Source organism: Ahaetulla prasina, chromosome 7 (assembly GCF_028640845.1).
Source record: "Ahaetulla prasina isolate Xishuangbanna chromosome 7, ASM2864084v1, whole genome shotgun sequence".
Classification (NCBI taxonomy): domain Eukaryota; kingdom Metazoa; phylum Chordata; class Lepidosauria; order Squamata; family Colubridae; genus Ahaetulla; species Ahaetulla prasina.
Genome location: NC_080545.1, coordinates 5,894,731 through 5,922,222, shown reverse-complemented (window position 1 = coordinate 5,922,222; position 27,492 = coordinate 5,894,731). Strand labels below are relative to the sequence as shown.

General features: G+C 44.7%; 1 protein-coding gene across 12 annotated transcripts in view; it reads right to left on the bottom strand.

The window, feature by feature from the left end:
• MAGI2 (membrane associated guanylate kinase, WW and PDZ domain containing 2) overlaps positions 1-27,492 on the bottom strand; it is a 755,967-nt gene that overhangs the window by 677,901 nt on the left and 50,574 nt on the right. The window lies entirely within an intron of this gene.

Here is a 27,492-nt window from a genome sequence, read left to right as displayed (position 1 = left end):
CCGGTTTGCTCCCGGCTGATCGTCGGAGCTACCAGTTCGTCCGAACCGGTAGAATCCCACCCCTGGTTAAACTCCACCCATCATAAAGGAAGGAATTTGCAACTGGAAGATAAAAATAATTGCTAGAACGGGAAGAAAAAAGTTCATCCCCGCTCTGCAAATTTACAAAAATGATGACTTGAGGTTGCAACTGCAGGCAGTCCTCGTGTTACGACCACAATTGAGCCCAACATTTATGTTGCTAAGCGAGACATTTGTTAAGTGAGCTTTGACTCATTTTACGACCTCCCTTGCCACTGAGGTTAAGTCAATCGCTGCCGTTATTTAAGTTAGTCACACGGTTGTTAAGCGAATCTGGTTTCCTCCTTGATTTTGCTTGCCAGAAGGTTGCAAAAGGGGATCACGTGACCCCGGGATGCTGCAACCGTCATAATTATGAGTCAGTTGCCAAGCATCTGATTTTTAATCACGCGACAACGGGGAAGCTGCAACAGTTGTAAGGGTGAAAAACGGTCGTGAATCATTTTTTTCATTGATGTTATAACTGTTGTGACCCAGACCGAAGTAGGTAGTAATAAGCTTAGTCCGTGGAAAAACAAACTTTATTTAAACAGCTAGGAATAACTTCATTCCCAGTGTCATTCAACTCAAAGTAAAACAAATGCCTCCCAACACAAATTCCTCAGTTATCTCACAAATCTTGGTCCAATTAGGCAAACTGCCAAAGGCCCTTCCTGGCAAACATCCAGAAGCCACAAAAACAAAGACGTATACGAAACAGAAGATGAAGCAGAAGATGCAGCTACAACGTTGTTTTCCAGCAAAGCTGAAATACCGGTGCTGGTCTGTTTTAAGCCTTATAAAGGTAAAGGTAAAGGTTCCTCTCGCACATACGTGCTAGTCGTTGCCGACTCTAGGGGGCAGTGCTCATCTCCATTTCAAAGCCGAAGAGCCAGCGCTGTCCGAAGACGTCTCCGTGGTCATGTGGCCGGCGTGACTCAACTCCAAAAGCGCACGGAACGCTGTTACCTTCCCACCAAAGGTGGTCCCTATTTTTTCTACTTGCATTTTTACGTGCTTTCGAAACTGCTAGGTTGGCAGAAGCTGGGACAAGTAATGGGAACTCACCCCATTACATGGCAGTACTAGGGATTCAAACCGCTGAGCTGCCAACCTTTCGATCAACAAGCTCAACGTCCTAGCCCCTGAGCCACCACGTCCCTTTTAAGCCTTATAGGAAGGGCCAATAATCTCCTGGCCTTACTACTGAGTTGTCCTCTCTGCTTGAGCTGCTCTTGCCTTCTGGCAGCTCTTCCCATGCGTGTATCAGGAACAGGCTCCTCCTGTTCCTCTGCCTCACTATTGTCAGTCTCTGGAGGCTCTGGAGTTCGCACCTCACTTCCCGATGGCCCTGGCCTCACCTCAGCCTCATCGCTGTCCGACTGTTGCCAGCTCCACAGGCTGCTGGCGGACCACAACAATAGCTTTGAACAGTCACTAAATGAACTGTTGTAAGTCAAGCACTACCTATCTATACAGGTAGTCCTTGACTTACAACAATTCGCTTAGAGGCCCTTCGAAGTTACAACATCACTGAAAACAGGTGACTTATGACCATTTTTCACAGTTATGACTGCGATCACGTGATTTACCTTCAGATGCTTGACAACTGACTCACATTAATGACGGCTGCATTGTACCGGGGTCACATGATCCCCTTTTGAGACCTTCTGACAAGCAAAGTCAATGGAGAAGCCAGATTCACTTAACAACCGTATGACTAATTTAACAACAGCAGAGATTAACAATTTGTGGCAAGGAAGGTCGTAAAACATTCACTTTTTACAAATGTCTTGCTTAGCAGCAGAAATGTTGGGCTCAATTGTGGTCATAAATCAAAGACTACCTATATCAGTGATGGCTAACCTTTTTGCCATCGCGTGCGAGGAGCGGGGAGGAGGTGGGGTCACGTCCATGCGCATGCAGCACCCCCGCTCTCTCATGCTCCTGGCATGCGATGGCCCGGTGGGCCCGGTAGGCCTGTTTATCTCTCTCACCAAGCTCCAGAGCCTTTCTAGGAGCTTGGGGAGGGTGAAAATGGCCTTCCCCGTTCCGGAGGCTGGAAACGGCCTGTTTGCCGACTTCCAGTGAGCCCAGAAGGCCCGAAAATCAGCTGGAGAGTTGAGCTCATGTGCCCTCCAATATGACTACCTGTTGTGACTCATCCTCCCTCCTCTCCTCAGCCGGGCCCCTCCCGTCTCCAACCAGGCCTTTTATCAGACTCCGAGTCTGATAATGAAGATGAACGGCCTGTCATGCGTCCAGCCCCCGGCCCTGACCACATGCCCGGAGAGGATTCCAGGAGTGAAAGGACAAGCCTGATAAACCTCACTCATACAGCGTGTGTTCCTTTGGCTCAGCCTTCAGAGCAGGAAGCCAGCCAGGTGCTGGAATCACTCGGCCCTACTCCCTCTGACCTCTCCCTTTCCCAGAAGCTGACAGCAGATCCAGCTGAAGACAATTCAGATTAGGAGGACCCTCGCTTCTGGAGATCTGAGAGGCGACGCCAGCAGAAGGAGGGGTGGGGCAGGCCTGGATAAATGCTGAGTCATGGAGCCACACCCCACAGCCTATATAAAGGACCCGCTTTTGGCATTCCAACCTTGAGTCAAGCAAAGTCTTATCTAGTTTGCTGATATCGGACCCTATCGCTGAAGTCACAACTTGGACTCCTGCCTGCCCTGATAAACCTCGAAGGAACTTGGCAAGCTGCAGAGGCTTCGTTGCCAAGTTTGTTACAGACTTCCTTGACTCGTTCGTCGGAGTGGGAGTGGGACACGACAATGGCCTTCCCCATTCCCGGAGACTGGGAATGGCCTGTTTGCGGATTTTCAGTGGGCCCAGAAGGCCCGAAAATCAGCTGGAGAGCTGAGCTCACATGCCCTCCAATATGACTACTGTGGCACAGGTTCGCCTTCATGGACCTATATTCTAGAACCATATGAAAATCTAAGAGAAATTAAGAACAAACACAGAGACTTCAAAAACCCGACGTAGCCAAATCAAATAAAGTAAATAAGAATTATCAGCTTGTTGCGATTAAAGGAGTAACGCAATCAAATCCACTCAAATCAAAAAAGTAATCAAATCGCATCAGATGGGCTCTTAATTCCCATTATTTTGACAGTCAAGATTTCTTGCATATATAAGCTAACACGAGATACACACAAAGTTGTAATCTGATTAACTTCGCCAAAACCTTACCGCATTTTCTTTCAAGAACTCATAATTGAAGGACATAAAATTATGGTTTTGGAGAAATGGTAATTACAAAACGTTACATGGAAAGTTTAGCCTGAGGGAAAACAAAGGTATTTCCCAAATTTTAACAAAATATCTGCGGCTTTTAATCTCTGGCTACAGATAGACGAGGGAGTTTTTGCACGGAATGTCGGTATAAAAATTGCAGCGAGAAACTCATGGGTTTTTGGGTTTTTTTAGGCCTGCTTTTCATGTCTGGTCAAGTACATTTTCAAAAGACTTCATTTATTTGAAAACCCACATATTCCTTGGCTCGTAGTAATATCATTCAATCTTTGGCTGCTTGAAAAGTACAAACAAAATCTTTCCGCTTAATAGATCTCAGGAAAGCAGAGTTTCAAGGCATTGGAATAAAATATGTTCATATTGTAAATACCTTCACGTGCATAAAATCCATTTTACAAAGGAGTAAGACGCCTGAAATTTCTAAACCACACATGCATAGACTACGAGTATATTATGCACGTATAAAAGGTATAAAACAGCATTAACTCACGTGCCTAAAATCCTGTTCATGTTTAATTGCCATTCTGTGCAAAATCCCCTATTAAATTTCTGACTCTCCTCATCTCCGCTTCAGTAATAGAGGAGATTGAACCACAGTATGTATCAGTGATGGCTAACTTTTTCGACACCGAGTTCTGAAACTGGAGCACACGCCAGAGCACCAAAACCTGGAAGAGAGCAGCTGTTCTGTCCCCCCACCTCAGTCCGGGAGACACGTGAACTGACTCAATTAGCCGGTAATTTAGTCCACGGCAGCTATCAGCTCTGGCAGCAAAACAGCGATTGTCTGCCAAGGTTTTCTTTCTCTTCCTTGATGCCGGCATGTCAGAAGCTCTTTACCGGAGCAACCAGGAAGTCAAGAACAAACAGCAATCCAAGCCAAATGCTCAATCAAATAGTTCAGCTCAAGTTTTCTCCAGTCAGTTTGGTTGTCTGTCACGAAGTAGTAGAGCAGCCCCTCCTGCTTTTATACCCTATGGGGTGTGGCTCCGTGACTCAGCACTTTCTAGGCATGCTCCACCCCTTCTTCTGTTGTTCCCGCCTCTCTTGTCTACGAAACCGGGGATCTAACCAGGACTGATTGTCGACAGCTGGGTCTGAAAGCGTTTCCTGGGCGGGGGAGATACAGGAGATAGAGGCCTCTTACCTCTTCCACCTGGCCTGCCTCTGGCTCCTGGAGCTGAGCCAGAGAGGCCGGCCCTGCATAGGGGAGCCCTGACGGCCCTTCCCCCTCACTCTCTGAGTCACTTTCTGGCAGGGGGCCAGGCCCGGGGGGGGGGGGCTGGAGCCACAACAGCAGCTGGATGGTGCGCATGCGTGTGGTGGCCAGCTGCTTTTCCAGGTTTTGTCGCACACATGCATGCCGGCCAGCTGATCTGGCATGCCGGTGTGCCAATCAGCTGATCTTCCCATGAAGACCAACTGGCTGGTACTCATGCACCCGCCTGAACCCAGAAAAGAGCAGCTGGCCGGTGTGCATGTGCACGATAGAACTCGGAAGAGTAGCTGGCGACGGCACATGTGCCCACAGAGAAGGGTCTGCATGCCACCTCTGGCACACGTGCCATAGGTTCGCCATCATGGGTATATATCAAACATTTGTAACAACCCAAAATTACAACCGAATGTAATTAAAACTCAAAAAAAAAAAAGTGGTGCTATTAGCCATCAAACCTCAAAAATACACTTTTCCCAAAAGGTTTCCACAATTTTGGCCACTACTGTATATTGGATTTCATACAAGAAAATGTGTGTCACGTGATCTCACTTTTGTGACCTTCTGACAAGCAAAGTCAATGGGGCTCACTTAACGACTGTGTTACTAACTTTATAACTGCAGCGGGTCGCTTCTGACTAAAAAATTTCTTTAGTCAGCTCCATAGATTTTCAATTAGGTGAAGGTCTGGGTTATGCCCAAGCCATTCCAGCAGCGGAATAAGAAACTTGTTAGTCAGAAGCGACCCAGCAGTAAAACCCAGTTCATAGAAGCCATCATTCAATCTTGGTTTCACATGATAACAGCTGCAGAACTCAAAGACCTGGTTCACTCCATGGGAAGACATTGTAAGACCATCATTCATGCTAAAGGTTACCCAACTAAGAATTAACTGACATGGAGATCATTTTTGTATTTCTCATTTTTTTTCTATGGTGATCATTTTTCTATATCCTGTTTTATCTACTTAACATAACATAACAACAGAGTTGGAAGGGACCTTGGAGGCCTTCTAGTCCAACCCCCTGCCCAGGCAGGAAACCCTACACCATCTCAGTCAGATGGTTATCCAACATTTTCTTAAAAATTTCCAGTGTTGGAGCATTCACAACTTCTGCAGGCAAGTCGTTCCACTTATTAATTGTTCTAACTGTCAGGAAATTTCTCCTTAGTTCTGCTTCTTTCTTTGATCAGTTTCCACCCATTGCTTCTTGTCCTGCCCTCAGGTGCTTTGGAGAATAGTTTGACTCCCTCTTCTTTGTGGCAACCCCTGAGATACTGGAAAACTGCTATCATGTCTCCCCTAGTCCTTCTTTTTATTAAACTAGACATACCCAGTTCCTGCAACTGTTCTTCATATGTTTTATCCTCCAGTCCCCTAATCATCTTTGTTGCTCTTCTCTGCACTCTTTCTAGAGTCTCAACATCTTTTTTACATCGTGGCGACCAAAATGTACTTGTTTCACTTTTCTTCTTTATACTGTAACTGCTATTCTAATAGCAAATTCTTCATAAAAGTTATTGCATTATGTTCTTGATTAAATTATCTTTCCATGGATATATAATTTTATGGTACTACTAAAAAAAAAGTGGTGTTAATTAGCTAGTTTTAGAAAATACACTTTTCCCAAAAGGTTTCCACAATTTTGCGCCACTACTGTAAGATGGTGTTCTTCCAGGATTGGGGTTTGGGGTGCAGTCATCACCAAAACCAATTCCCCTGTAACTAATCTGCTTCACATTCTTTCTCTTGCAAAATACATACAAATGTTTATTTATTTATTTATTTATTTATTTATTTATTTATTTATTTATTTGAATTTTTATACCGCCCTATCTCCCGAAGGACTCAGGGCGGTTTACAGCCAGATAAAAAAACATGAGAATAATACAAGTAAAAACAACAATTAAAAAACTTATTAATTAGGCCGAATTAAAAATATCACTAAAATAATATAAAACCCCATTAAAAACTAAATTTAAAACTAAAACCCTAGGCTAGCCCTGCGCAAATAAATAGATGTGTCTTTAAGCTTTAAATACACGCCTTCTAAAATGTTGTTAAATGCAACACTTTAGAATGCCTATATTTAAATAAATATTTTATAAAGATAAAGATAGCAATAGCCCTTAGACTTATATACCACTTCACAGTGCTTTACAGCCCTCTCTAAGCGGTTTACAGAGTCAGCCTCTTGCCCCCCCAACAATCTGGGTCCTCATTTTGCCAACTCGGAAGGACGGAAGGCTAAGTCAACCTTTCAGCCATCAGGATCGAACTGCTGGCACTGGGCAGAGTTAACCTGCAATACTGCATTCTAACCACTAGGAGGTAAGGAAGGAAGGAAGGAAGGAAGGAAGGAAGGAAGGAAGGAAGGAAGGAAGGAAAGGAGGCGAAGGAAGGAAGGAAGGAAGGAAGGAAGGAAGGAAGGAAGGAAGGAAGGAAGGAAGGGCAATAGCACTTAGACTTATATACCACTTCACACTGCTTTATAGTCCTCTCTAAGCGGTTTACAGAATCAGCCTCTTGCCCCAACAATCTGGGTCCTCAGTTTACCCACCTCGGAAGGACAGAAAGCTGAGTCAACCTTGAGCGAGTGAGTATCCAACTGCTGGCAGTCAGCAGAATTAGCTTGCAATACCCCATTCTAACCACTGGGAAGGAAGGAAGGAAAAGCTGGGTCTTTGCCTATTGTCCATTATCTGCATGTTTATTCAGGAATAAATGCAAGCAATGCCCAAATACCTCATTCTCAAAATTATTGCCGATTATGATGATGTCTTCCATCTGTCACTATGATCATAATAATATTAATAATCCATTTTGAGCCAACATTCATCTGTACCTTTTCTGCTAAAATAATTCCTGGGATACCAAAGGAAACGAAACGAACAGCTGTCTGCAGCAATCCTTTTTTTTTTTTTGTCCACTTACATTTATGCTTCGGTCAACAGATCACACTTCAGAAAATAAATCTACGGACAGGTATAACATTCATCAATAAAAAATAAATTTTGAACAATTGAGTTGTGTTTGTATTCTAGAAGGATGCAGGGAGAAGTTATCTTAAAAACTGAGTGCAGCTATCAGCTCACATTCTTTTCTTTCTTTCTTTCTTTCTTTCTTTCTTTCTTTCTTTCTTTCTTTCTTTCTTTCTCTCTCTCTCTCTCTCCTTCCTTCCTTCCTTCCTTCCTTCCTTCCTTCCCTTTCTTTCTTTCTTTCTTTCTTTCTTTCTTTCTTTCTTTCTTTCTTTCTTTCTACCTTTCTTTCTTCTTTTTCTTTCTTCTTTCTCTCTCCCTTTTGTTCTTTCGTTCCTTCTTTCCTTTCTTTCTTTCTCTCCTTCCTTCCTTCTCTCCCTTTCTTCCTTCTTTTCTTTCTTCTTTTCTTTTCTTTTCTTTCTCTCCTTCCTTCCTTCTTTCTCTCTCTCTTCTTCCTTTCCTTTTGTTCTTTCTTTCTTTCTCTCTCGCTCTCTCCTTCCTTCCTTCCTTCCTTCCTTCCTTTCTTTCTTTCTTTCTTTCTTTCTTTCTTTCTTTCTACCTTTCTTTCTTTCTTTCTTTCTTTCTTCCTTCCTTTCTTTCTTTCTTTCTCTCTTCCTTTTGTTCCTTCGTTCCTTCTTTCCTTTCTTTCTTTCTCTCCTTCCTTCCTTCTCTCCTTTCTTCCTTCTTTTCTTTCTCTTTCTTTCTTTTCTTTCTCTCCTTCCTTCCTTCTTTCTCTCTCTCTTCTTCCTTTCCTTTTTGTTCTTTCTTTCTTTCTTTCTCTTTCTTTCTTTCTTTCTTTCTCTCTCTCTCTCTCTCCTTCCTTCCTTCCTTCCTTCCTTCCTTCCTTCCTTCCTTCCTTCCTTCCCTTTCTTTCTTTCTTTCTTTCTTTCTTTCTTTCTTTCTTTCTTCTTTCTCTCTCCCTTTTGTTCTTTCGTTCCTTCTTTCCTTTCTTTCTTTCTCTCCTTCCTTCCTTCTCTCCCTTTCTTCCTTCTTTTTTTCTTTCTCTTTCTTTCTTTTTTCTTTTCTTTCTCTCCTTCCTTCCTTCTTTCTCTCTCTCTTCTTCCTTTCCTTTTTGTTCTTTCTTTCTTTCTTTCTGTCTTTCTTTCTTTCTTTCTTTCTTTCAGCTTAACGGGAAGATACTTCCTTATTTCCCTCAAAATCCAGCTGTAGAACAGAGTAGCAGAATAACAGAATGGGAAAGGACTTTGGAGATCATGTACGAACCCAGAGATTACAGTAACAGGAACAGAGTTGGAAGTGACCTTGGAGGTCATCTAGTCCAACCCCCTGCTCACACAGGAGACCTATACTAGGGATTCGAACTGCCGAACTGCCGACCTTTCTGGTGACAAGCTCAGTGTCTTTAGCCATTGAGCCGCCTAGATGGTAGTCCTTGGGTTATGACCAACATTTCTATTGCTCCACAAGGCAGTTTCTGACAGAGTTTTGCACTGTTTTATGACCAATTTTTTGGGGGCCACAATCATTAGGCAAGTCTCTCCAGTTGTTAATTGGGTGATGTGATCATTAAGCAAACCTGCCTTCCCCCTATTGACTTGGCTTGTCAGAAACTCACAAAAGAAGATTGTGTGGCCCCAGGACACTGCAACCATCATAAATATGAACCAAGCGTCTGAATTTTAGGGGCCTCTGGTGGCTCAGACTGCTAAGACAGTCTGTTATTAACACAGCTGCCTGCAATTACTGCAGGTTCAAGTCTCACCAGGCCCAAGGTTGACTCAGCCTTCCATCCTTTATAAGGGAGGTAAAATGAGGACCCAGATTGTTGGGGGGGCAATAAGTTGACTGTGTATATAATATACAAATGGATGAAGACTATTGCTTGACACAGTGTAAGCCGCCCTGAGTCTTCGGAGAAGGGCGGGATATAAATGCAAATTAAAAAAAAAATTTGATCACGTACCATGGGGATACTGCAAAGGCCATCAGCGTGAAAAATGGTCATAAGTCATTTTTTTCTAGTGCTGTTGTAACTTCAAACAAAATTCACTAAATTCACTAAATGAATTGTTGCAACTTGAAGACTACCCATACTCTTCAATGAATCAGAATAGAGCTAGAAAAGACCTTGGAGGTCTTCTAATCCGTACCCCTGATCAAGGAGGAGACCCTACACCCATGATGGTGAACCTGTGGCACACGTGTCAAAGGTGCCATGCAGCGACCTCTCTGATGGCACACGAGCCATTGCCCTAGTTCAGCTCCACCTTGACTGTTGTGACCGAGGCCCAAGTAGTGATTACCAAACACAATTCAGTCCTGAAAAAACTTACTTTATTAAAACAGCTGAGAATTAATTCATTCTCAGCTTAGTCCAAAACAAATTCTTCGGCCTTATCACCAACCTTTGATGTGTTTCGCAACCTGCCAAAGGCTTTTCTTGGCAAAACCCCCACAGAGTTCAAGAGATGCTGATAAGAAGCAATGGAATCAACGTTGCATTTCTACCAAGAACCCAACCGTTCGTTGCTGCTCTTTTAAGCCTTATGGGAGGAGCCAATCATCTCCTAGCCTTACTCCTGAGTCGTCATTTTTGCTTCAGCTGCTCTTGCCTTCTGGCAGCTCTTCTCATGCGTGCATTAGGAACAGGCTCCTCCTGTTCCTCTGCCTCACTATTATCAATCTCTGGAGGCTCTGGAGTCCATGTATCGCTCCCAGATGGCCCTGGCCCCATCTCTGCCTCTGACACAGAGACCTCGTGCAGACCTTTCCCTGACTCTAGGACTGGCCCATTGTCCTCCCCAGCCTCCTCACTGTCTGACTCCGCTGCCAGGTCCACAGGCTGCTGGCGGACCACAAAACATGCATGCACACGCACCTCCCGCCAGCCAGCTGGTCTTCGAGTCTCTGCTGTGCATACACAGGGGGATGGGGCATGTTCAGGGGGAGGCACGCATGCATGCATGGGGGTCAGGGCTGGGGGCCACGTGCATATGTGCAAGGGGAGAGGCCACATGTGGAAGCGACACATACATGCACGGGGGCCACACACACATTTGGGGGGTTTGAGTGAGCTTTGGGCACTTGGTCCAAAAATGGTTAACCATCACTGCCCTACATCCTTTCTGACCAATGGGTATCCAATCTCTTTTTGGAAACACCTTTTTTCTGTGTCATCGTAACTTTGTACGGTCACTAAATGAACGGTTTCAGGTCAAGGATTACCCATGGAGGCACAGTGTTGTGACTCGTCCTCCCTCCTCTCCTCAGCCGGGCCCATCCCGTTGCCAACTGGACTTGTTATCAGACTCCAAGTCTGATAATGAAGATGAACGGCCTGTCATGCCTCCAGCCCCCCAGCCCTGGTCCCATGCCTGGAGGGGATGTCAGGAGTAAACAGATAAGCCCAAGACAGCTCACTCATTCAGTGTGTGTTCCTTCGACGCAGCCGTCAGAGCAGGAAGTCAGCCAAGTGGTGCAATTACCCGGACCTGCTCCCTCTGACCCCTCCCTTTCCCAGATGCCGACAGTAGAGAGAGCTGAACAGAATTCAAAGTGGGAGGACCCTCGCTTCCGGAGATCTGAGAGGTGATGCCAGCAGAAGGAAGGGTGGGGCAGGCCTGGATAAATGCTGGGTCATGGAGCCACACCCCACAGCCTATATAAAGGACCTGCTTTTGGCATTCCAACCTTGAGTCAGGCAAAGTCTCATCTGGTTTGCTGAAGACACAACTTGGACTCCTGCCTGCCCTGAGAAACCTGGAAGGAATTTGGCAAAGCTGCAGAGGCTTCGTTGCCACGCTTGATACGGACTTCCTTTACTCGGTCGTCGGACACGACACACAGTTAAGATGAGGGAATCTTTACCAAGATGGAAAAAAGCAATGATACTTCACTAATTTGAGACTATATTTAACTTTAAATAAGAACAATTAGTTCTATTATTCAGATGCCACACTGTGCCATACATATTAATGTTCTTTAAACCCAAATTCATCGGCTAAAAGTACTTAGCTGAATGCGGTAAGTCATGCTACAGAGGAGAAATAAACTATAGTGGCAGAATCTTTAACCGGTCTCACACACCCAGTGAAAAACACTTTGGTAGTAAATCTGTTGCAAAAAATGGGTTTAAGACAGCTGGATAAAAGGAGAAAACCTGTTACGTAAGGTGGGAAGGAGAAGGAAACACAAGAGGATTTAAATACCCTGTTTCAGTGGTGGTTGCCCCCGGTTCAGACTGGTTCTATAGAACCGGTAGTAAAACCAACGAGAGGCTCCGCCCACTGATCTGGATGTCATCATAGGCGATCTGCGCCTGCGCATGCTCGCCGCGCACACGAGACCCCTTTGTAAACTGGTAGTAAGGGTAAGTAGAACCCACCCCTGCCCTGTTTCCTCCAGAATAAGATATCCCCTGATAATAAGCCTAATTGGGCTTTTGAGCACATGGCAAGAAGGCCAAGCGCCTAATTTCAGGGTTCAAAAAAATACAAGACAGGGTCTTATTTTCGGGAAAACACGGCATATGTTTTCTACATGAGTCTTGTTCTAGAAACAGTCTGGCTGAAATGCTTCATTTATGGATTCATTACTTCCTGATTAAAAAAAAAATACTGATCCTAAATTCTTAGATTTCTGATGTCGTTCCAGGTCCACCATTTTGTGAAGCCTGTCATAACCTCCTTTATACTTGGCATTTCTCGAATATTCCTTTGTGACTGACTGAACTGAAATTGGGGTTTTTCCCCCCAATTATCTGGGAATATTTCCAAATGAAAACACGTATATCTGGATCAGAAGCTACTTATGTTTTCAGGAAACGAATGACGTAAGCATGAAGGTTAGAACTTCCCTCTGCGGTGCTATCGTAAAGTTCTCTCTCCCTGGTATAGTGTATGAAAAATGTGAGGGCATGTTGGATAATAAGAGCATAGCTAGGGTTACTCCCTGTCATGTGTGAAAGGAAGCCACTCTTCCCAATGAATTGGAAGGGTAGATTGGAGAGATTAAGACCAGGTATAGCTATAGTTTGTAGATTTATAATTCTCCAAATGAAGCAGAAGTTGTTAGAGAAATTGTTAGAAATCCTGTTTATGTATAACACCACAGACCAAACGAAGAGAACAGTCACCATGTGCTTTACTGCTTAACTGCTCAACTGCATCAGGAAGCAGGAAACTCTACTTAGTACCGAAGAACATAAGAGTATAAACCGTAGATCCAAACTTGCAAACACTGCCATCTGTTGGCTGAATACTACTGTAGTTGCTGCATAAAAATACATTCCAAACAAAATGTTATTCCCATAGAAATCCGTCACATCATGCAATTGTAAGTTGCATGAAAACCTAGAAAACATAAATTTATATTGGGGGCAATAACACAGGGAGAAAAACAGTAATTCAACTTGAAGGATTGTGGAGTGATCCTGAAAGGGAAATGGGATAGTTCAATCTCATTAAAAATAAATAAACAGGGCACAAAGAAATCTATAATTTTCTTGTCTGCTTGCGGGGTGGTGTTTTTTCCCAAACATTCATGTATCACAGATTCTAAACCCCAAATCTGAAACTCAGTTGGAGTTGGTTTGAATCAAGGGTTATCCAAACTGAATAAATCAAATCAAATCAAACTAAAATAAACTCTAGTATAAAATATTTAATTCGGAGAGTCTTATGCTATTTTATATTTATTTTTTTATTTTTTTAAGAAATTGGGATGAATTGTTAATGATCACTGCAGAGAAGGGATGGGATTATGAAGACATATTTGAAATGCTTATTGAATATATTCACCCAATTTGTCCAGCAGTAAGATAAATTTATTTCAGTATGATTTACTTCCAAGAAACATGCCTGTTTCCCTAGCTTTATATTTGTGGTCCATTCACCCTCTGAGGAACTTCTCACCAAAAAAGATAAACTATTCCTTACTGTGCAATTAATTTGCCCAATGGCAAAAAGTTAATTCTGTCATGGTTTAAACAAATTCACACAGTTTTGCATGTTCATTGATTTGTTACTAATGAAAGACAAGATTAAAAATTTTCTTCTTATACAAACAGGCTCTGAGAAATCCATACCTCTTTTCTGCAATGAGTTGGATGTATTAGCATCGCTTTTTGGTGGAAAAAAATGTAATTTGTGATAATAGAATAGAATAGAACAGAATTTTTTATTGGCCAGGTGTGATTGGACACATAAGGAATTTGTCTTTGGAGCATATGCTCTCAGTGTACATAAAAGAAAAGATACGTTCGTCAAGAATCATAAGGTACAACACTTAATGATAGTCATAGGGAACAAATAAGCAATCAGGAAACAATCAATATCAATCGTAAGGATACAAGCAACAAAGTTACAGTCATACAGTCATAAGTGGAAGGAGATGGGTGATGGGAATGGTGAGAAGATTAATGGTAGTGCAGATTTAGTAACTAGTTTGACAGTGTTGAGGGAATTATTTGTTTAGCAGAGTGATGGCGTTTGGGAAAAAACGGTCTTTGTGTCTAGTTGTTCTGGTGTGCAGTGCTCAATAGCATCGTTTTGAGGGTAGGAGTTGAAACAGTTTATGTCCAGGATGCGAGGGGTCTGTAAATACTTTCACAGCCCTCTTTTTGACTCGTGCAGTATACAGGTCCTCAATGGAAGGCAGGTTGGTAGTCATTGTTTTTTCTGCACTTCTAATTATCCTCTGAAGTCTGTGTCTGTCTTGTTGGGTTGCAGTGCCCTATAGCATCGTTTTGAGGGTAGGAATTGAAACAATTTGACACCCCATCCATCCATCCATCCATCCATCCATCCATCCATCCATCCACCTACCCACCATGTTTCCCCCAAAATAAGACCCTGTCTTATATTTTTTTTGAACCCTGAAATAAGCGCTCGGCCTTATTGCCACACGCTCAAAAGCCCAATTGGGCTTATTATCAGGGATTGTCTTATTTTAGGGGAAACAGGCTAGGGGTGGGTTCTAGTTACCTTTACTACCAGTTAGCAACAGGAGTGTATGCACGCGCAGATCATCAATTATGACGTCTGGGCGGGCGGGCGGTGCCTCCTGCCGCTTTTACTACCAGTTCTAAAGAACTGGACAGAACCAGGAGCAACCCATCACTGTATCAGGAAATCTGTCTGTCTGTCTGTCTGTCTCATCTATCTATCTATCTATCTATCTATCTATCTATCTATCTATCTATCTATCTATCTATCTATCTATCTACCTATCTACCTACCAACCATTCATCCATTCATCATCTATATCTATCTATCTGTCTGTCTGTCTGTCTGTCTGCCTGTCTGTCATATCTACTGTCTGTCTGTCTGTCTGTCATATCTATCTATCTATCTATCTATCTATCTATCTATCTATCTATCTATCTATCTATCTACCTACCTACCTACCTACCTACCTACCTACCTACCTACCTACCTACCATTCATCTATTCATCATCTATATCTATCTATCTATCTGTCTGTCTATCTGTCTGTGTGTCATATCTACTGTCTGTCTGTCTGTCTGTCTGTCTAGTATTTTTTAGTGAAATCCCATGAGCCTTCAGGACTTAAGATGGAGAGCCAAAATTTACAGCACCTCCTTCCCACCTTCTTCCCTAAAAAAAATACGACAGAAATCCAAGCAAATTGGAAGGTGAACTGATGATCCCACTCAAGGTAGACTTGATCCTTAACCTCAACACTGAAGGAGTCTTAAATAGGCCGAGCTTCCTTTCTCATTCAAGCAGCAGCAGAAATGGGCAGCTACACTAATTGAGGGTTAGGCCTAGCTTCAGGTAGCCAGTTATTTGGAGATACTTCAAGGACACGCTGAAGGAAGGTCAGTGTGGGAGTATAAAGTTGAGTTTCATGCCTTAGCTCAGCCTGTGGCTGGAATGAAAGACGAGTTCGAAGGCAGAGTCCAAAAACTTCATACAGAATGCAGAATGAGTTCATTCTTCAGGACTCCTGACGGATAAAATCCGCATTTATTTCAAGGAAGGCTCAAAGGATCACTAGCAATAGTGGTAGAAAATAACAAAATGCATTGGAAACGAGGAATAATTTAACAGATTAACCGAGTTGGAAGAGAGCTTGCAGGTCATCTAGTCCAATTCCCCACCCAAGCAGGAGACCCTACCTACATACACCATTTCTGACAAATGCAGTCCAATCTCTTCTTCAAAGCTTCCAGGGATGAAGCTCCCACAACTTCTGAAGGCAGCTTCTGTTCTCTCTCACTGTCAGAAAATTTCTTCTTATTTCTAGGTTTAATCTCTCCTTGTTCGGATTCCATCCACTATTCCTCTTCTGGCCTTCGGATTCTTCGGAAAATAGCTTGACCCCCTCATCTTCTCTGTGGCAGCCCCTCAAGTATTGGAAGACTGCTATCATGTCTCCCCTGGTCCTTCTCTTCACTAGACTAGCCAGGCCCAGTTCCTGCAATCATCCTGGTTGCTCTTCTCCGCACTCTTTCTCAAGCAGTGATGGCTAACTTTTTCTGGACCAAGTACCCAAAGCGCATGCATGCATACGCACATGTGCAAATGATTATGTGTGAGCCCAAACTCCCAAAATACAATGTGCGTGTCAGGGTTCCAAGGAACACCCCCAACGAAATAAAGCTCTGAGGCTTGAGGTTCCTCAAAGTTCCAATTTGTTGGCACAGCTGGGAAAACCCAAAACTGAAAGCTTCCCGGTTTCCCACACCCAGTTGACAGTTCACAGCCCTGCCCCACACCCACAAGTTCATCACATTGTCCAATCAACTCTTCACACTCAGCTGGATACAATCTTCAGGCAGTCTACATCAGATGCAGGCAAAAGTCCTTGAATACGGAATGTTGTTATGACTAACTTTCTACCGCTACAAAAACAACCCCCTCCCAATTTCCCCAGCTAAAATATGTGGCAGTTAAGAAGCAAAAAGAAACTTGCCTTCCAAAACTGACAGAGCGTGCAGCCCCACGCACATGCCCTGCCCCTGCACATGTGTGCACGCTTTTGCATGCACAGCAGAGATCTGAAGATTAGCTGGCTGGCAGGAGGTGCATACTCATGTGCAGCGGAGATGAACTGCGGTGACGTCTCATGTACCATCAGAGAGGGCATTGCGTGCCACCTCTGGCATGTGTGCCATAGGTTCGCCATCATGTGTTCTGTTTCCCTCTCCCAATACTCCCAACAAAAAGTCAGTCAAAGGCCTTCTTTTCAAGTTTATTTACATTTGGCTGGATTCCTTCTGGCACAGAGCTGTTCTGGCCACGTCTACCCACGCTGTTCTGGCCACGTCTACTCCACTCTCTGGAGATAACTAGGAAATTATAGATAAGGCAAGAGTTACTCACAATTATATTCTTCCCTCCATTGAAACAGTTTGCCTGTGCAAATTCACTGCTTTGTCCAAGACAAAAAGCCAGGAAGTTCCACCTCCTGCTTTATAGCCCCTGTGGGTGTCACTCTGTGACTCATCATTCTTTGACTTTGTCCCAACGCCTCCTCTGCTGTGCATGCCGGTCATGCCTGTGCAGTCTTGCATCAAGCCAAGATCAGAAGAAGGCCCGGGGGAATCAGGCCTTGCCAGCCTCTCCTCCTCCTCCTGGGTGGGTGCCAGGGAGGGAGAGGGCCCAGGGGAAGCAGGCCTTGCCAGCTCCTCCTCCTCACTCTCTGAATCATCATCCTCCAGGAGTCCGGGAACCTGGGTCACAACATCATGGTTCTAGAATCTCAACATCTTTTTTATTGTGTGGTGACCAAAACTGGATGCCGTATTCTAGGTATGGTCTTTATAGAGTGGCATTAGTACCTCCCTTGATTGTATCCCACTGTTAATGGGATTGCACTGTTAATGCAATTTAGGATTGCATTGGCTTTTTTGGCTGCCACCGCTCATTGTTGGCTCATATTTAATTGGTTGTCCACTAAGACTCCGAGATCCCTCTCACAGTTACTGCTATTAAACCTGGTTTCACCCAGTCTATATGTGTACTTTTGGTTTTCCTTGACTAAGTATAAGACTTTACTTTTCTCTACATTGAATTTATTGGAAGCTTAAAGGCAGCGTTAGTAGAAGATAAAGCAATCATTCATTGGCAATGATTTTATGTTGGATTGCTACACTGGAACTGTAACTATTAACCTATTTTGTAACAACTCTCTCATAATCCAAAATAATCCATATCCCCAGTCACATTTAATGAAGCTGGAGAAACATAAGTAGGGTCATTAAAGGGAAAAGAACAGTGTTTTAAGGACTGTCAATATTTTTCAAAATCAAATATAGAATTGTAAGTATGGAGCTCATTAGCGCGTAACATTAAACTCTCTTTAACACTTTTTCTACCGACCAAAAAGGGTACTTTCAAAATAGCATGGTGCCTCTGCCAGCGAAAATGGAGATTGGGGAGCTCCGTTTTTGCTGGAAGAGGGCTGCAGGAGGCTGTCACAGCCAAAAATAGACCCCTGGTACACCACCCAGGAACCTCCAGGCTCCATTTTCGCTGGCAGAGAGTTGCATGAAGCCGTCGCAGCTGAAAACGGAGCCTTGACAAGTGACGCCGAACTGGCCACACCCTCTGGCCCCTCCCACCCCAGCCGCCCCCATGGTAAAACACAACCCTGATGTGACCCTCAGTGAAATTGAGTTTGACACCCCTGGTATACAGAGTGGCTGATAGAGCGTTATACAGTAACGGCAGTCTGGGAACTCACATGCATATATTTGTTTATTACAAAAAAAGAGAGATAAGTCGACCTTTCCCCGGAACTGAAATTCCACTTACTCCCACAGCATCTGCTTGATTCAGAGCCGCTCATGGGAGACTGGAACAAAGCGTGGAAAGGCATGACTCTCCAACTTGTCTCCGGTTTCAAACGTCTCTTATTTGCTCAGTAAAAGTAGCCTCAAGCAAGACACAGTCGTTCAGCTTTACCGCTCCGTCTGAAAATTTTGCCATCACCTTTACAGGGTTATGTTGAAAAGAAATACTGAGCTGATCTGTGTTAACATTCTGTAAATGCTTAGACCGAGTCATGATTTCCTTAGAGGTAATCTCTAAAAATTGAGATAAGGAGAGAGGGAAAGAGGGAAAGAGGGAGGGAGGGAGAGAAAGAGGGAGGGAAGAATGGAAGGAGGAAGGAAGGGAGGGAGGGAGAGAAAGATGGATAAATAGAGATAGATAGATAGATAGATAGATAGATAGATAGATAGATAGATGGATGGATGGATGGATGGATGGATGGATGGATGGATGGATGGATGGATGGATGAATAGATAGATATAGATAGATGATGAATTGATGAATGGTTGGTAGGTAGGTAAATAGGTAGATAGATACTTTAGATAGATAGATAGATAGATAGATAGATAGATAGATAGATGGATGGATGGATGGATGGATGGATGGATGGATGGATGGATGGATGGATGGATGGAGGATGGATGGATGGATATCTAAGATAGATAGATAGATAGATAGATAGATAGATAGATAGATAGATAGATAGATAGATAGATAGATGGATGGATGGATGGATAGACAGAGTTAATGAGTGAGTGAGTGAGTTACTGAGATAGAGACAGAGAGATAGATGCAGAGGGATAGATACAGTGAAATGGAGACAGAGAGATAAAGAGATAGAGAGATGGACAGATAGAGGTAGATAAAGAAAGAAGGAGGGAGGGAGGGAGAGGGAGAGGAAGAGAATTATGTGTGATGGAAATCCATTCCTCTAGGTTTGGCACATTTCAATCATAGAAATATGAGAAGAGAAAATCCTTTTCCACATTTTCAGTGAGTGCGTTTGGCATCCTTCATTCACTCCTGATGCAGGAACAGAGCAAAAATATCAGCATCAGCTGTTGTACGTCCACGCACAACAACAGTCTGGCTCTCTTCCAGTTAGAGAACACGCTCCCAACAGCCACACATGAAGACAATACAAGGGACTTTTCACTAAATGTTATTCTTAACACTAAAGGAGGAAATCTACTTTCTATAATATAAAATGGAAGAAGGCACTCAATATTACCTTTGTCAAAAAACAACAACAGTAGCCTTACAAGAACTGATCTCTAAACATTAGTAAACAGCATTCCAAGTTACAGCTTTTAAGCTTCCAAAATTATACGCCTGGCTGTTAGTTTGGACTAAACTATGTATATATAATTAATAAAACGAACAGAGGTGTGCCATTGTGTATAGAACTACCTACATCAAAACAGGCCGCTAGGCTATCATCATAACGGCCCCATGGAGCCCTGGAAGTCCACGGTTCATCTCGCCAGCCAGGGAGCCTAACCTTGCTATAACAACCGCGCTACAATAACACCTTGACATTTTCACCGGCCTGGATGGACTGCTGACCATTTTGTATTTGTATTTTTATTTACCTATGCGAAGATTTTCAACCGCGGACCTTCTTGCCCTGCGAGACTCCCCTCTCTCGCAGGTCTGGCCCTCCACATTATCGAGGGCACATCTTGAGGACGGGTTTTGGAACCCCGAGAGATGGCATGCGAAATCTAGGAGGCTTAGGGGATTTTTAATGAACTCTTTTAGTCGTTTTTTATTGGGGGATTTTAAGGGAATTGGTAGGGGGGGGAGGGAAGGGGCGGGAGTTGGGGGTAGCCCGTCGAGGGTGGGGCCAGTCACTGCGCGTGTTTGCGGCGGAGTGTTAATAGGTCCGAAGGTTCCGGGAGGTGATGTTCCAGGTGACAATTGTGGTTCCATCTGTGTGGTTAGTGGGAGAGGCAGATATGGCGGAGGCGTATCGAGACCTGGGAGCACGTGTTCGATGTCTGAAGGCGATCACGTGCTCCGGCCCTCAGTTCCTACCCGTTCCTCAGAGGCCATGATCCTCAGAGCTTGGATCTTGGCTGATGTTATGTAATGCCGGTCCGTGGCTAATAAAGCTCCCTGATCTGCGATCTTATTCAGGGGAGTCCATGGACCTTATGGGCATTACGGAGACCTAGTTGGGCCCGGAGGGGTGCCTTGTTGAGTTGTGCCCTCCAGGTTTCCGAGCATTTCATCAGCCGAGGGCCCAAGGTAGGGGTGGGGGGGTGGCGGTTGTTATTAAGGAAGATCTAGAGCCGAGGGAGGCCACTGTTCCTCAGATTGCCGGCTGTGAATCCCTCTATGTGAGGTGGGGCCATAGGAATCAGTTGGGCTTGTTGATCGCGTACCTGGCTCCTTGCTGCGTGACCACAGCCCTGCCCGAGCTGTTGGAGGTACTGGCTGCTGTGGCGGTTGAGACCCCCAGACTTATAGTCATGGGGGATTTCAACTTGCCATCAGTTGGCTTGGCATCGACGGCAGCTCGGGAGTTCCAGGCTTCCATGATGGCCTTGGACCTGATTCGAGTAAATGATGGCCCTACGCACATGGGGGGAGGCATGCTGGATCTGATTTATATCTCTGGACAGTGGTTAAATGATCTGGTATTAGACGATTTAGTAACAGAACCAATGTCATGGTCGGATCATTTTCTCCTTCGCCTAGACTTCCGAACCGCCATTCACCACCGCAGAGAGACGGAACCTATACGGTGGTTCCGTCCCAGGCGCCTGATGGACCCTGAGAGGTTCCAGACGGAGCTTGGGCCATTCCCTGAGGATCTGGCCCACGGCACGACTGAGGAACTGGTCGTGGCCTGGGAGCGGGCCGGGGCCCTGGACCGTGTCGCGCCTTTGCGGCCTCTGACCCGGCGTAGATCTCGTCCGGCCCCTTGGTTCTCCGAGGGGCTGAGGGAGATGAAACGCCGGAGAAGACGCCTAGAGAGCACCTGGAGGTCCAGTCGCTCCGAAGCTGATCGGACACTAGTTAGGACCTATTCTAGGACCTACCTAGTGGCAATGAGGGAAGCGAGGCGCTCCTACGCCTCCACCCTCATTGCGTCGGCAGATAACTGCCCGGCCGCCCTGTTTCGGGTGACTCCTACATCAGGAGGTGCGGGATGACCCTTTGCAGGGACGAGCCGAGGAGTTTAGTGGTTATCTATACGATAAAATCGCTCAGCTGAGGGATAGTCTGGACCGAATTTGGGATGATCCAAGCGAGGGAGAGGAGGCACGTCTTGTTGAGCACATTTGGGATGAGTTTGACCCTGTGGCTCCGAGGGCGTGGACAGGTTGTTGGGGAGGCTTCACGGCGACATGTTTACTGGACCCGTGTCCTTCCTGGCTGGTACTGGCCACTCAGGCGGTGACACGAGGCTGGCTCAGAGGATTATCAACGCTTCTTTGTTGGATGGGGTTTTCCTGCCGCCTTGAAAGAGGCGGTGGTGAGACCCTCCTTAAGAAGCCCTCTTTGGACCCAGCTATTTTGGGTAATTATCGTCCAGTCTCCAACCTTCGCTTTGTTGCGAAGGTTGTAGAGAGTGCCGTGGCGCGACAGCTGCCCCAACACCTGGATGAAGATGTCTATCTAGACCCGTTCCAGTCCGGCTTCCGACCCGGATACAGCACGGAGACAGCTTTGGTCGCATTGGTGGATGATCTCTGGAGGGCCAGGGACAGGGGATATTCCTCTGCCCTGGTCCTATTAGACCTCTCAGCGGCGTTCGATACCATCGATCATGGTATCCTGCTGCGCGGTTGGGGATTGGGAGTGGGAGGCACCGTATATCGGTGGTTCTCCTCCTATCTCTCTGACCGATGCATGAGCGGTGTTGACAGGGGGGCAGAGGTCGACTGCGAGGGGCCTCACTTGTGGGGTCCCACAGGGGTCGATTCTCTCACCCTGCTGTTCAACATCTACATGAAGCCGTTGGGTGAGATCATCAGTGGTTTCGGGGTGAGATACCAGCAGTACGCTGACGACACCCAGCTGTACTTTTCCACCCCAGACCACCCCAATGAAGTTGTCGAAGTGCTGTCCCGGTGTTTGGAAGCTGTACGGGTCTGGATGGGGAGAAACAGGCTCAAGCTTAATCCCTCCAAGACGGAGTGGCTGTGGATGCCGGCACCCCGATTCAGTCAGCTGCAGCTGTTGGGGGCGAGTTACTGGCCCCAAAGGATAGGGTGCGCAACTTGGGTGTCCTCCTGGATGATCGGCTGTCGTTTGAAGACCATTTGACGGCCGTCTCCAGGAGGGCCTTCCACCAGGTTCGCCTGGTTCGGCAGTTGCGCCCCTTCCTTGATCGGGATGCCTTATGCACAGTCACTCATGCGCTCGTTACCTCTCGCTTGGATTACTGTAATGCTCTCTACATGGGGCTCCCCTTGAAGTGCGCTCGGAGGCTTCAGTTAGTCCAGAATGCAGCTGCGCGGGTTACATGTAACACCGCTCCTGCGCAGACTGCACTGGCTGCCTGTGGCCTTCCGGGTGCACTTTAAGGTGTTGGTTATGACCTTTAAATCGCTCCATGGCTTAGGACCTGGGTACTTACGGGACCGCCTGCTGTTACCACACGCCTCCCACCGACCCGTACGCTCCCAGAGAGGGACTTCTCAGGGTGCCGTCCGCCAAACAATGTCGGCTGGCGGCCCCCAGGGGAAGGGCCTTCTCTGTGGGGGCTCCCACACTCTGGAACGAACTTCCCCGGGTTTCGCCAAATACCCGACCTTGGACATTTGCATGAACTCAAGACTCATCTTTTATCCGCAGGGCTGGCTTAAATTGGGATTTTAATGTTTAAATTTATTAATTTTAAACGGGGTTTTCTTAGTATGGTAAATTTTAATCATTGGGCTAATTTAAAATAAGTTTTTTAAATCGTATTTTAAACTTGTATATTGTATTGTCGGTTTTATTATGCCTGTACACCGCCCTGAGTCCTTCGGGAGAAGGGCGGTATAAAAATCAAATAAAATAAATAAATAAATAAATAAATGTTGTTTGGTTTAGCTTTATTAATGAGTAATTCATTACTAACGCAAATGTTTCGGAAATTCTGCCACAGATTGTTTTCTAATCCTCAGTAACTGCGTTTGGAAGTAGCCATCAACAATGCCGAAGGAATCTTAAGCGGTGTTGACTTTGCCAATTCTGCTCGGATGTCTAGAGAAAACAGACTTTGTAATGCACGCTCTATCTGCTTATTCAAAAGCGGGGAGGGGGGGCTTTAAATGGTAAAGCTCTGCCTAGCACTGATGATGTAACCTAATTGGGTAATGAAACGTCTACAAGAAAACAACCAAGCTCAGAGAGCACCAAGGACCCCACACAGTCCTCCTCCTCCTCCTCCTCCTCCTCCTTCCTGCAAACTCCGCTTCCTTCTAGCACTGATGAAGTTACCTAACTGGGTAATGAAACGTTTCAAGAAAACAGCCAAGCTCAAAGAGCACCAAGGACCCTACAGTCCTCCTCCTCCTCCTCCTCCTCCTCCTCACAAACACCCCCTTCCTCCTAGCACTGATGAAGTTACCTACTTGGGTAGTGAAACATCTGCAAGAAAACAACCAAGCTCAGAGAGCACCATGGGCCCTTCATTTCAACCCCGAGTTACAAATATTCTCCTTTATTGATCTACCTTCTGTAATCTATTGTTCTCCTGGTATTTGGGGGGGCAGTGGGAGATGAGAGGAGAGGGGAGAGAAAACCCCTACATGCAAATGACACCAATTTTGGGAATTGCACTTCCATTCGAGGTCAACCTTAATTCTGCAAAAGGATCGGGATTATGTTCCTTTATGGATGACTTCCTGTCGGAGAGACACAGATGGAAGGAGATTGATCTTGCTGGCTGACACAATGTTTTTGTGTTACTTTATTGTCATTCTCCTTTGCTTTCCCCTTGCTGGGACGCTGGGATTGTTGTGCTACAGTGACTCCAACCATACTTACAAGAAACAATTTAAGACAGCATCACTGGCAGCTCGATTCAGAACACGTAAGACTAGTCAAATCCTGCAAATCTTTGAAATTGTCTACCTAGGAAATTTTAGTGGTGTCCTCATTCAGATGCATTGCTTGGCTTCCATCCAATTCACCACAGTCCTTCCCGACTCAAATGTAACAAAGAGATAAAGCAAGATTAGCATATTAATGAATATGCTTTCTCCAAATCCCCTAATGATCATTTGCAAGGGCCACATATGGATGATAACGAGCACCTATAAACAATACAGATTTTTAATGGCGGCACACGGGACCATTGTGATAAAAAAAAAGTGTTTCTACAGATAGCATGGAGGTATTTTAAGTACAATTTGTGATATTAATGCAATAATCTGTGTTTATGGCTTAATTTTATTTGCTTTTTTTTATTTGAATTTATATCCCGCCCTTTTCCGAAGACTCAGGGCAGCTTACACTGTGTTAAGCAATAGTCTTCATCCATTTGTATATACAAACTCAACTTATTGCCCCCCCAACAATCTGGGTCCTCATTTTACCTACCTTATAAAGGATGGAAGGCTGAGTCAACCTTGGGCCTGGTGGGACTTGAACTTGCAGTAATTGCAAGCAGCTGTGTTAATAATAGACAGACTTAGTCTGCTGAGCCACCAGAGGCCCTAATCCCAGTTCTTTATCTGTGTTCCTCCATCATCGATGCATTGTTAACAACGTGATATGTTGATTTGGATTTAGACTGGACAGTCATTTGTCTAAGAAGGTATAGGCCTGTGTTGGCAGGGGTGAAATGCTCCCAGTTTGGACTGGATCGCGTGATCCCGTAGCGATTTTGGCTGGCAGCTTGGAAAACCAGTAGCAATCGTGGTGTGAGGTTCCACCCACCCGCCCGGCTGTCATTACTTCCTGGTTTTAAACTTCTTGAGCAGAGGGTTGGAGTAGAACAGGGTCAACCTTGGCAACTTTAAGCCTGGTGGACTTCAACTTTTTTTTAAAATTTATTTAATTTGTCACAACAGTATACATAAACATTGTCATAGTAAAAAAAGAAAAACGTATCATGAAATATATATATACATACACACACACACACACACACATATATATGTAAAGGATATGCATAGCTATATTAATTAGAAATAATAAAGAGAACAATAGGACAGGAACGGTAGGCACTTTTGTGCTCTTATGCACGCCCCTTATAGTCCTCTTAGGAATGGGGTGAGGTCAATAGTAGACAGTTTTTGGTTGAAGATTTTGGGATTTTGAGTAGAGACTATGGAGTCAGGTAATGAGTTCCAAGCATTAACAACTCTGTTGCAGAAGTCATATTTTCTGCAATCAAGTTTGAAGCGGTTGACATTAAGCTTGAATCTATTTTTTGCTCTTGTAATATTGCGATTGAAGCTGAAGTAGTCATTTACAGGAAGGATATTGCAATAGATGATTTTGTGTGTTAAACACAGGTCATGTCAGAGTCGACGGAGTTGTAAGTTTTCTAATCCCAGGATTTCAAGCCTGGTGGTATAAGGTATTTTGTTGTTTCCGGAGGAGTGAAGAACTCTTCTAGTAAAATATTTCTGGACGCGTTCTATTGTATTTATGTCAGAGATGTGGTGTGGGTTCCAGACTGATGAGCAGTATTCAAGAATAGGTCTGGCAAATGTTTTGTATGCTCTAGTTAGTAGTGTAGAGTTTTTGGAAAAGAAGCTGCGTAAAATTAGGTTAACTACTTTTAGAGCCTTTTTTGCTATGTAGTTGCAGTGGGCTTTGGCATTTAGGTCATTTGATATGAGAACTCCAAGATCTTTGACAGGGTGAGGGTCGTCAGTAAGGTAATGACCATCAAGTTTATACTTGTTGATAGGATTCTTTTTTCCAATATGTAAGACTGAGCATTTGCTGGTAGAGATTTGGAGTTGCCAAGTTTTAGACCAATCAGAAACTAAGTCGAGGTCTTCTTGAAGGGTAGAAGTATTGTTAGTGGTATTAAATAGTTTGACATCATCAGCAAAGAGAACACAATAACTTGAGATGAGGTCACAGAGAATTTCCAGAATTCAACTGGGAGTTGAAGTCCACCAGGCTTAAAGTTGCCAAGGTTGGAGAGCCCTGGACTAGAAGACCTTCAAGGTCCCTTCCAACCCTGTTACCCTGTGGTTATTCTATTTTGCAGAGCTTCGAAACGATCAAAAGATCTACCAAGACATTAAAGGCAGGTAGTCCTCGACTTACGACCACAACTTGAGCCCAAAATTTCTGTTGTTGAGCGAGACGTGGGTTAAGTGAGTTTTGCCCCACCTTACGACCTTCCTTGCCACAGTTATTAAGCGAATCACGGCAGTCAATAAGTTAGAAACCCAGTTGTTGAGTGCATCTGGCTTCCCTAATTGATTTTGCTCGTCAAAAGGTTGCAAAAAACAGATCGCATGAACCCCGGGTGACACAATAACGTTCGTAAGTATGAACCCGTTGCCAAGCATCTGAATTTGGATCACATGATCATGGGGACACTGCAACGGTCGTAAGTGTGAAAGATGGCCATAAGTCACTTTTTTTGGTGGTGTTGTAACTTTGAATGGTCACTAAACAAACTGTTGTAAATTGTAATTGGTTTCTATTTTTTAGACCAGGGATCTCCAAACTTGGCAACTTTAAGATTTATGGACTTCAACTCCCAGAATTCTTTAGCCAGCAAAGCTGGCTCAGGAATTCTGCGAGTTGAAGTCCACAAGTCTTAAAGTTGCTAAGGTTGGAGACCCTTGTTTTAGACTTTAATTCTGAAATAAAGTTTAGGCACGAGGTAAGAAACAAAGGAAGGGACACGGTGGCTTAGTGGGTAAGACGCTGAGCTTGTCGATCGAAAAGTTGGCAGTTCAGTGGTTCGAATCCCTAGCGCCGCATAACAGGGTGAGCTCCCATGACTTGTCCCAGCTTCTGCCAACCTAGCAGTTCGAAAGCATGTAAAAAATGCAAGTAGAAAAAATAGGAACCACCTTTGGTGGGAAGGTAACAGCGTTCTGTGCGCCTTTGGTGTTGAGTCATGCTGGCCACATGACCACGGAGACGTTTTCGGACAGTGCTGGCTAGTCGGCTTTGAAATGGAGATGAGCACCGCCCCCTAGAGGTGGGAACGACTAGCATGTAAGTGCGAGGGGAACCTTTATCTTTACCAAGAAACAAAGCATTTTTCTTACCTATAATTCTTTGTT